General features: G+C 39.4%; 1 pseudogene; it reads right to left on the bottom strand.

Annotated features, from left to right (window-relative positions):
- Nucleotides 1-1,260: 1,260 nt before the first annotated feature.
- LOC129078440 (aurora kinase C-like) lies at nt 1,261-2,025 on the bottom strand (annotated as a pseudogene).
- Between the last annotated feature and the right edge of the window lie 8,731 nt (nt 2,026-10,756).

Below are 10,756 nucleotides of genomic sequence, written 5' to 3'. Positions count from 1 at the left end.
ACATGGAGGCATCACTCTCCCAAGTGGGCCAAACCCAGGGGTGGGACAGGATCTGGGCCAAAGCAGTTGCTCCCACATGTTGGGAAACGCCGTCTGGTTTCAGAAACTGTAATCCTACTGACAGGCGGGAGGGCCTCAAGGCTGGAAATAATCAAGGAGGCCTTGGAGAAACAGGCTCCTGAGGAGACATAATTTGCCCCGTTGGCAGAGGTGTAGCTCCTGGCTCTCTGCTTTGCCATGGATGATCGGTGATCCCTGACAGGTAAGTTACCTTGAGCTGAGTTATACAACCTAAGATAGATGCCATCAAATATTGGCAGCAGACAAGAAATTGGGGGACGCAGAGAAAGGGCAAAAAGGCCTGCACTCCTCAGCTTGGCTTGGACATGGCCGGAGTCCTCATTCTATCTGAAAGAAGTTTCCTTTTCCTTGGGGGCTCCCTTCCCCCACCTGGCTCAGGCTCGAAACAATACCAGAGACAGTCCTAAACCAGATCTGGTGGTTCCCAGAGAAATCCGGCCTAAAAGTAAATTCTTTAAAGTGTGCTTTGTTCTTCCCTCAGAAGCTCTAGCCAGCTCATGCTGGGAAGGAAATTTACATTATTCACAGACCCTAACCCTATACACTTGGGCACTCTTACGTTTACTACGCTTTCACATTCAGTCATCTTTCCTGTTTACTAGTCTCCTCTCTGACCCATGTAAATTGGCGTGTTCCTGCCATTTGTTTTCTTTAAAACATCACCTATTCTCTGTGAACATTAACATATGAATATAATGCGATAACCTGTGCATTCCTGTTGCCTAACCCCACTGATAAAAGACTCTCAATAAAAGCCTTTGAACAAAGAGACTCTGGGACTACCTACTAGAGGGATGTGCCAAGTCTCCTCTCCTGGCAAACAGAGAAGTGTTTGCGAGAACTCCTGTTTATTCTCCTCATTCGTGACACACCTGGGACAGGCTCTGTGGGATTCAGAACCCTGCTCCCATCTCAGCTGGCCCCAGCCAGTAACCCTCAGATCCCGGGAGTGTTGCGCTCTGTCATCCCGACACGGCAGTTGCTGTCCAGGTCTGGGACGAGCGGCAACCCGAGTGGCACTCTTCTCGCTGTGGTGCACCCCATCTTGCCACCGCACTACACCCAGAGCTAGTATCTGAGAAGATTTCTGATCAAGTCCTGGGCTCCTAAAGCACTTGAGGATGTGTCTGTAGTCTCAGCAGAGGCGATGTTCTTAAACTGTGTATTTCCCAAAGCAACTTACAGCTCACAGCAGAGCACCCTGATGCACCACAGATCCACTTTCTCATTATATGTTCTCTGCTCAATCATTTCTGTGGGCAAATAACCCAAAGTCCTGCATATTGTCTTTCTCCTCAGTGAGGAAGTATGCACAAACCAGCCAAAGTCTGCAATCTTCACTTTACCCATGAATGCCAGCATCAGGTTCTTCAGCTTAATATTCCTGTGAATCATCTTATTTCCATGGCAATAAGTCAGTCCATCTGCCAACTCTTCCATTATCACGGGTGTACGCTGCTCATCTAATGAGTGGTTCTGTTGCAGCTCCTTGTAGAGCTCACCCCTTGGAGTATATTTCAGAATCAGGTACACAGACACATATGATGGAGGTAGTTATACAGGTGTAGGATATTGGGGTATTGTAGATATGCATGGATTTCAACTTCTCTGTGCAGCTGGTGTTCCATTCCTGTCTTCTCGAGCTGGAACTTGAAGAGGACTTTCAGCGCCACAGTGAAATGGCTTTCCTTGAACCGAGCTGGGTACACATTCCCAAAATTTCTGTTGTCTAGTGGATGTCTGATTTTAAAGATACCACTGTGAGGCTCTGGAGCTTGCTCTTCACCCCTTGCCCCCATGTTCCTTCCTCTTCCAGACACAAAACCAAAGGCACTCATGCAGTGGGTGTACTGAGCAGTGTTGGGTCCTCTGTGCTGTGAGCTGAGCATCGCCAGATTTCACCACAGATTGTGAGTCTGTCATGAAGACAAGAGACGGTGGCTATAGGACGCCTTCCTGGGAGGATCATGGGATCTGGCGGTTCAGGAAATCCAAACTGTTTTTCAAAGTGGTTGAACAATTTTGCATTCTCTCTAGTAATATGATCGAGTTGTGGTTAGTTACTTTTCATCCTTGACAACATTTTATATTGCTAGTGTTTTAAGTTGTATCTATTGCAGTAGTTGTATAGTTGTATATTAGTATGGTTTTAATTTGTATTTCTCTGATAAGTAACGATATTGGGCATTTTTATGTGCTTTTTGCTATCCATATATCTTCTAATGCATCTGTCCAAATCTTTTGTCCATATTTATTGGGTTATTTGTATTGTTGCTGTGTTGTAAGAATTCTTTGTGTATTATTCTGAGTGCAAACCCTTCATTAGATAGATGTTTTATATTTTCTCCTGGCCTGAGGCTTATTTTTTTCATTTTCTTACTATCTTATAAGGAACAGAGATGTTTAAGTTCTGTAATATACAATAATTTTTCTTTTATGGCTTGCACTTTTAGTGTTTTAAATAATCTTTGCCTAAACCAAAGTCACAAAGATTATTTTTCTATGTTTTCTTAGAGAAGTTTTGTAATTTTAGCTCTTACATTTAGGCCTATGGTCTTTTCAAATTAATTTTTGTATATTGTGTGAGTTAAGGGCTAAAGTCTTTCCTTCCTTCCTCCCTCCCTCTCTGCCTCCCCACACCATGCTGAATCTTCAGTAGCATTTTGACCCAAAATAGCATGACCCTCATGCCCCACCCTCCCTATTCACCCAGTCTCATCCTATCCAACATTTTTTTTGTTTTCCCATATGAAAAAAGATCTCAAAGGGAAATGTTTTGCTGATGTGGAAAACAAAGCAAACAAAAAAAAAATGTCAGAAGCACTAAAAGGCATCAAAATCGATGAGTTCAAACTGCTTTGAGAAGTGGGAAAAATTCTTGAGAGGTGTATTGCATCAAATGGAGAGTACCTTCAAGGTGACTGAAGTTTAAATGTGTAAGAATAAATACACAATTATTTATAAATAAATTCTGTTTTTTGGGTTCCCTCCTTTGTAAGCTTAGCATTTGTCAAACAGGTGACTTTCCCATCACCTTCTAGTCCTCTTTTCTATTGAAGAGGAGAGGTGCGTTGTGAGTAAGATGGCTTGCTCATATAGCTATATTTCAAATATTGGGTAATTACTGTTTTTGTTTCCAGCAATGGGACCCAAGTGACAATTCTGGGGAAAAATAGGAAAAACCCTGTTAAATAAGTTGTACTTACATGGAACTGAATTACTAAATCAGTTCATAATGTTTTACTTCAAATTATTTACTGTAATTACTTAAGACTTCTCACTGAGAAAAGACTTTTTAGGCCAAAGAGGTGGTGTGTCAGCTGAGGCTTGCTAAAAAATTCCTCTTTGCTTAGAAAACATTGCAGAATAGTTGCTCTTTAAATAAAAGCAAAAGCAAACATTGTGCAAGGGAAGTATAGCATGTTATCAGCAGTAAAAAATGTTTTCTTCTTCTCTGTGTTTAGGCAAAAATCTTCTGTCTGCAGATTCCATTCAGCTGAAATGCTTGGACCTGAGGGAGCATTTGCCAGTTCCTTTGAATCCAAGCAACACAAATTTAGCCACATTTGCTTGTTTTCCTTGACTGTGGCTCTTTAAGAAGTAGGCCTTCGTTGAGGAAAAAGAAAAAGCCCTATTCGGTATTAAATTACAAATGCATGTGAAAGGAAAGAAATAGGATTAACTTTGGTTGATCTTAACATAAGTCCAGCATTGTACTAGGTGTCTAGCACAATCATTTCCTTATTCCATTTTTTCAAGAACCCAGTCTGGGATATATATTAGCCCCATTTTACAGGCAGTGAGACTGAAGTACGGAGCAGTATGAGGTCCTGTACCCAGCATAAATTAATATTAGAACCAGGATCTCTCTAGTACCTACATTCAGGCTTTTTGCTGTCTATCATGCTTCTATTAGTATGGCAGTCTGACATGAAAGTACCACACAGTCTATGGCTGTCTTTATTGATTAGTTCTTTAGTTTCTGTAATGGTCTTTCTTGTACAAATACCGAGTGGGGCAAAAGTACATTTTCAGTTGTGAGTATGTGAATCAGTTTATTCTTGTATTATTATTTATTAATTATTGTATCATTTTCCATATGAGCAACTATAAACCTACTTTTGCCCCTGTATGGTTGGCAGTTGAGTCCTTAAAATGTCATCTTTCTCTTTAGATTCATTGTCTTAGAAAGGCTTTGGTTATACAGTCTACCTTAGGCAGAATCTGAATATTTTGGTCTTTGATACCTTTGGCATTCCACAATATTGACATCTTTTTGAATTTCAGCATTTGAAATTGTTAGGCTTGGTTTAGGACTGAACATAAGACAACATAAGGAGTTGAGTGTAAGCAAGGAGAGAGAACTAGGAAAGCTCTAAGATTGTAGCAATGTTGATTGGCCAGTAGAAATAAGAAAGCTGGCAGGAGAGTCACAGCTTGGCTTTGCCTAGAAATTTCCAGGCCCAGAATAAGTAGCAGCCACCTCAGACTGCTTTATAAATCAGGCCGGGTGGCCCGGGCAAAACACAGGTGGTGACTGTTTTTATCATATTCACAAGGTCATGCAACCATCAACATTATCTAATTCCAGAACCTTTTTATTATTCCAGAAAGAAACATGATACCTGTTAGCAATCATTTCTCATTCGCTTCTCTCCATCACTGAAAACTGCTAATCTATTTTCTATCTCTATGTATTTGCCTATTTTGGATATATTATATAAGTGGAATCACACAATATGCAGCTTTTTTTAAGTTTTAATTTTTTTTTATTAAACGTATTGTGTGATATTGGTTAATAAAATTATATAGGTTTCAGGGGTACAATTTCTATATGCATTATCTGTATATTGTATTTTGTGTTCACCACCCCAAGTCAAGTCTCCTTCCGTCACATGTAGTCTTTTCTGTCTGGATTTTTTTCACTTAGCACAATGCTTTCAAGGTTTGCTATATTGTAGAATGTATCAGTGCTTCATTCTTTATTAAAGCTTAATAATATTCCATTGTATGGATATTATCAGTTGATGGACATTAGCTTGTTCCTAGTTTTGGCTATTATAAACAATGATGTTATGAATAAGAGTAGAATTTTTGGGTCAAATAATAACCCTACATTTAACTTTTTGAGGAACCAGCAAACTGTTTTCCACATTGGTTGTACAATTTTACCTTCTCATGAGCATTGTATGAAGGTCTTAAGTTCTCCACATATTTGCCAACACCTGGTATTTTTCTTAAAAAAATTATATCCTTTCTGGTAGATATGAAGTGGTATCTCACTGTGCTTTTTTAATTAATATTCCTTTCAAGTAATTAATTTCATCTCCAAAATGGAAATAACTATTATTTTTATATCTTTGCTCATTGTAATGCATTTAGGTAATAAATACAGCTCTTGAAAATGAAAATTGTCCATAACTTCATCCACCTGGTGATGTTAACTTTTGGAGGAGGGCAGTTATTTTGAGGGCTATTTCAGCTAGGCCTTGCAAAAACTCCACTGTTGAATATACAGGGTCCAACACAAATAACCCACCTTTCTTATTACAAAATCTTTTATTACAAAATTATAAGTGTGTAACATAACAATATCACACTCAAGGACACCATATGACATTTTAGGTGAAATGATCAAATCAAAACTATAAATTATTATACCCATATTATTACCCTGCCAACCACACTCAAGCAGGTGTTAACTTCTTTATTTTTATTGTTATTCAACTACAGTTGTCCCCATATTCCCCCTTTCACCTGCCCAACCCACCCCCACCTAAGCAGGTGTTACTTCTGCCAGACCCTGTATATCTCTGTAAGGACTGAAATTCTTCTTTGACAGAGCTCTGGGTAAAGACTGCCTAATTCTTGGAAAATGCCCACCCTTCTCATCTCTTACACAATGTTCAGATAATTGTTTACAAACAGTTTTATTTAGTCAAATGCTTCTGCCGTCTACATTATACCTTAGAAGTCAGGAAAGGAGTAACCATAGATTGAACCTCTGGGAGATGCCAAGCATGGTATTAAGACACCTTCATTGAACTACCTTATTTAATTCAAAACAACTCTTTGAGGATGGTCTTATTATCATTGCACTTGACAGACTGAAATGGAGGATGTTAAAAAGTAACTTACTGATAAAATTAAGGTCATGATTTGCCAAATCAGGTCTGGCAATTGAGAAACTGTTTAATTTTTTTAAATGTCAACATGCAACATCGTTTGGTGATTAACTTTTTTATTCTATTACAGTTTTTGTTAATTCAGTTAAACATGTACTTGAAGCAATTAGTGGTGAAAAACTATAAGGACAATACAAGAAGAGACTGGATGTGAGAAAACACATTTCAAAAATATGGTTAATAGATATTGATATTGTAGATCTATAAATACCTTTAAAAATTCTAATGTTTGTTGAAACATAATGGACAGCCAGTAAACTGCACATATTTAAGATGGACAATTTGGTAAGTTTTAAAATATGAATACACCTGAGAAACCATTACAATAGTCAAGACAATGAACAAATCAATCATGCCGAGAAATTTCCTCATGCCACTTTGTAATTACACCTTTCTTCCCCACTCCTATACACCATATCCCCAAACAACTACTGATGTGCTTTTTTTAAAAAGAAATCATCACCTGAGGATATGTTTCATTGATTCTAGAGAGAGAGAGGAAGGGAGAGAGAAAGAAACATCAATGTGAGAGAGAAACATTGATTGGTTGCCTTCCTATATGCCCCCCAACCAGGGATTGAACCCACAACCTAGGTATGTGCCCTGACCAGGAATCAAATGTGCAACCTTTTGGTATATGGGACAATGTTCCAACCAACTGAGCCACATGGCCAGGGTCTGATGTACTTTTAATCACTATAAATTAGTTTGCATGTTCTAAAGTTTTTATAAGTAGAATAATTTAATATGCATTCTTTTTTAATTTAGCTTCTTTCACTCAGCTTAATTATTCTGAGAGTCATCCATGTTGTAGTAAATGTTGATAATTTTTTCCTTTCTATTGATGATGAGTAGTTCTATTGTACAGATAAAATATAATTTGTTTATCCATTCACCAGCAGATGAATGTTTAGGTTGTTTCCAGTTTTTGACTATTATAAACAAAAACAGGCATAAACATTGATGTACAAGTCCTGTATGGAGCTATACTCTCCTTTCACTTGGGTAAATACCTAAGAGTGGAGTGGCTAGATCATATAATAGATATATTTAATTATTTTTAAAATCTTTTTTAAAAACAGCTATATTGAAAAATAATTTACATACCTTAAAATCCATCTATTTTAGTGTATAAGTCAATGAATTTTAGTTAATTTACACAATTGTGTAAACATAATCCAATTTTGGAATATTTCTGTCACCTTAAGAAGACCCTTGTCCCTATTTGTAGTCACTCCTTGCTCCTACCATTAGCTCCAGGCAAACACTAATCTACTTTTTGTTTCTATGGACTTGCTTTTCCTGGATATTTCATGTAAATGGGATCATATAATATATATAATGTTTTGCATCTGGCTCTTTCATTTTGTATAATGTTTTTGAGATTCATGCATGTTGAGGTTCTTTTTCTTTGCTGAATGGTATTTCATTATATGTATATACCACATTTGATTTATGCATTCATCAGTTGATGGAAACTTGGTTTCCAGTGGTTGGATATTATAAATAATGCTCCTATAGACAAACACATATGTACAAGTCTTTATGTGGCTATATATATTTAATTTCTCCTGGAAAGATTTCTTAGGAGTAGAATTGTTCAGTTGTAAGGTGAATTTATTTTTAACTTTTTAAGAAACATTTAAAAAAATTTTATTTATTGACAGAGAGGGACAGCATTTTGTTGTTCCACTTATTTTTGCATTCATTGGTTGTTTCTCGCATGTTCCCTGACTGAGGATTGAACCAACAACCTTAGTGTATTTGCATAATGCTCTCACCAACTGAGCCAGGGTCTTAAGGAAGTTTTTAAAGAGAGCACTAAACTATTTTCTAAAGTAATTGTACAAGAGAGACCCAAGATGGCTGAGGACTAAGTGGAAGAAGCTACATTAACTTCTTCCCAGGATCAAACTGGTATTACAACTGAATTATAGAAAAATCATCCTGAATAACCAACTGAACACTAGCTGGAGAGAAGCCTTATAACCATGGAGAAATGGAAGAAGCCACATCACCACAACATGACGGTACCGAGTGTGGAAGAGGTATGAGAGGGCTGGCTGGGCTCCCATGGGCAGCGGCTGAAGCCCTGGAGGGATATCTCAGTGGCTGGGGTGGGTGCTCCCTGAGAAGTGTGGGCTCTAAACCCCAAGCTGGGCACCCCGGCCGACAGCACCAGAACCAGGAAAGGAACCCTAATAACATAAGGCTGAGAAAAGCAGTGGAGTTTCTCTCTGCCACAGAGAGACAGCTGGAGACTCAGAAAGCCTCTTAAAAAAAGATTTTATTTAATTGTTTTTAGAGAGAGGAAGGGAGGGAGAGAGGGAGGGAAACATGAATGTGTGGTTGCCTCTCCCACTCCCCCTACAGGGGACCTGGGCTGCAACCCAGGCATATGCCTTGGCTGGGAATCAAACCAGCAACCCTTTGGTTTGCAGTCCGGTGTGCAATACACCAGCCTTGTCAGAAAGCTTCTGAAAGGGCCAACTCACAAACTTCTGTTTGAATCCACTTACCCTGGGCTCTGGCAGAGGGAGGGCAGAGTGGGCAGGAGATGCTTGAGGAGAATCTGGGGCTAGTGGCTCTGGGGAGAGCTGAAGGAACAGCTACCAGGACCCTTATGCTGAATCATCCCCCCGAATGCAGGAACCATCTTTCTCAGCCAGAGCAGTCCCCTCCAAGTGGCATCAGCCTAAGGGGAAACAATAGCCCCATCTGCAGGTATTACTCTGCCCCACCCTGTGGTGCCTAAGCCAGGGCTACTGAGGAGTACAGTTGGAAGACTTTCACTTTTTAACAACACAGACAGCCTGGAGGCAGAGGTGGATCACTGGGAGATCTGAGGCTTCGGCTGACTTGCCCCTGGGGTCTGGTGCTGGAAAAAGCCAGCCTTGGTGTGCAGCCTGGCTCTTTATCCATATACCCAGGCCCAGCAGAGGGAGGCACATACTATAGATCACTGATATCTTCAGGCAGGTCTCCCAAGGGCCAGTCACAGGCATGGTTTGATTTAGGCATGCATCAGAGTCTTACAGGTCTACCTAATACATAACAAATACAGAGAAAGAAGAAGAACAAATTCAGAAGAAGAACTAGATGAAATGTAAATGAGCAATTAATCAGATCGAGAGTTTAGAGTAATGATTATAAGGACACTCAACAGCATGTAAAAAGACATAGAAACCACAGAAACCATAAAAACAGATTGGTCAGAAATAAACAATGCAATATCTGAAATAAATAATACACTGGAATGAATAAACAGTAGGTTAGATGAAGAAGAGGATCAAATTGGTGATTTGGAAGACAAGGTTGAAAAAAACACCCTGGCAGAGCAGTGGGGAAAAAAAAAAAGAACTAAAAAAAATGAGGAGAGCTTAAGAAACATTCTGGTTAACAGGAAGTGTTACAACATTTACATCATGGGAATACCAGAAGGAGGAGAAAGTGAGCAAGGGATCTAGTACCCATTTGAAGAAATAATCACTAAAAACTTCCCTAATCTGGTGAAGGAAAACACACAAGTTCAGGAAGCTCAGAGTCCCAAACAAGTTGGACCCAAGGAAGTCTACACCCAGGCACATCATAATTAAAATGTCAAGGCTTAAGGACAAGGGGAGAATCCTAAATACTGCAAGGAAAAAAACAGGTAGTTACCTACAAGGCAGCACCAACTAGACTGTCCTCTGATTATTCATCAGAAACATTTCAGGCCAGAAGGGAGTGGTGTGAAATATTCAAGGTGATGAAAAGCAAGGACCTACAATCAAGGCTACTTTACCCAGCAGAGCTCTCATTTAAAATTGAAGGAGAAATAAGGATCTTCCCAGACAAGAAAAAGCTAAAGGAGTTTGTTAACAGCAAGCCAGTAGTGTGACAAATGTTAAAGGGCTTGCTTTAAGAAGAAAAAGAGAAAGAAAAAAAAAAAAGAGGAAAATAGTCTAAAAATAAAATGGCACTTAATACATATCTATCGATAATCACCTTAGAGATGGCAGCACAGGCAGACATGGCTCACCTCTTTGCACAACCAAATCAAAATTACAGGTAAAATATAGAACAATCATCACTGAGGAACATCAGAAATTGAGCTGAATGGAAGTCTTACAACTACAGAATTAAAGAAACTACATTGTTCCAGATTGACAGGAGGGGTGCAGATGTGGATCAGGCTGGTCCCACACCCACGTGGATAAAAATTTGGGAGGGATATCTTGGGAGCTAGGGGTCCCAGACTCATACCAGGCCCCCCAACCTGGGATTCCAGTGTCAGAAATATAAGTCCCCACAACCTCTGGCTGCAAAAACAAAAACAAAAAACAAAACAAAAACAGCAGAGTTTGAGTCAGTGGAAGGAATTGCTGAAGTCCCAAGCAGTTCCTCTTAAAGGACCCACACATGGACTCACCTACTCAGACTCACTTCTTCTGAGTTCCAGCACTGGAGTAGCAGCTTGAAAAGCACCAGTGGTGTACTGGGTGAAACTG

This window comes from Pteronotus mesoamericanus, unplaced genomic scaffold (assembly GCF_021234165.1).
Source record: "Pteronotus mesoamericanus isolate MK-2021 breed Mesoamerican mustached bat unplaced genomic scaffold, CSHL_Meso_final contig_73, whole genome shotgun sequence".
NCBI classification, from domain to species: domain Eukaryota; kingdom Metazoa; phylum Chordata; class Mammalia; order Chiroptera; family Mormoopidae; genus Pteronotus; species Pteronotus mesoamericanus.
Note: the sequence above shows the minus strand (reverse complement) of the source record. Positions and strands in the feature narration are given on the sequence as shown.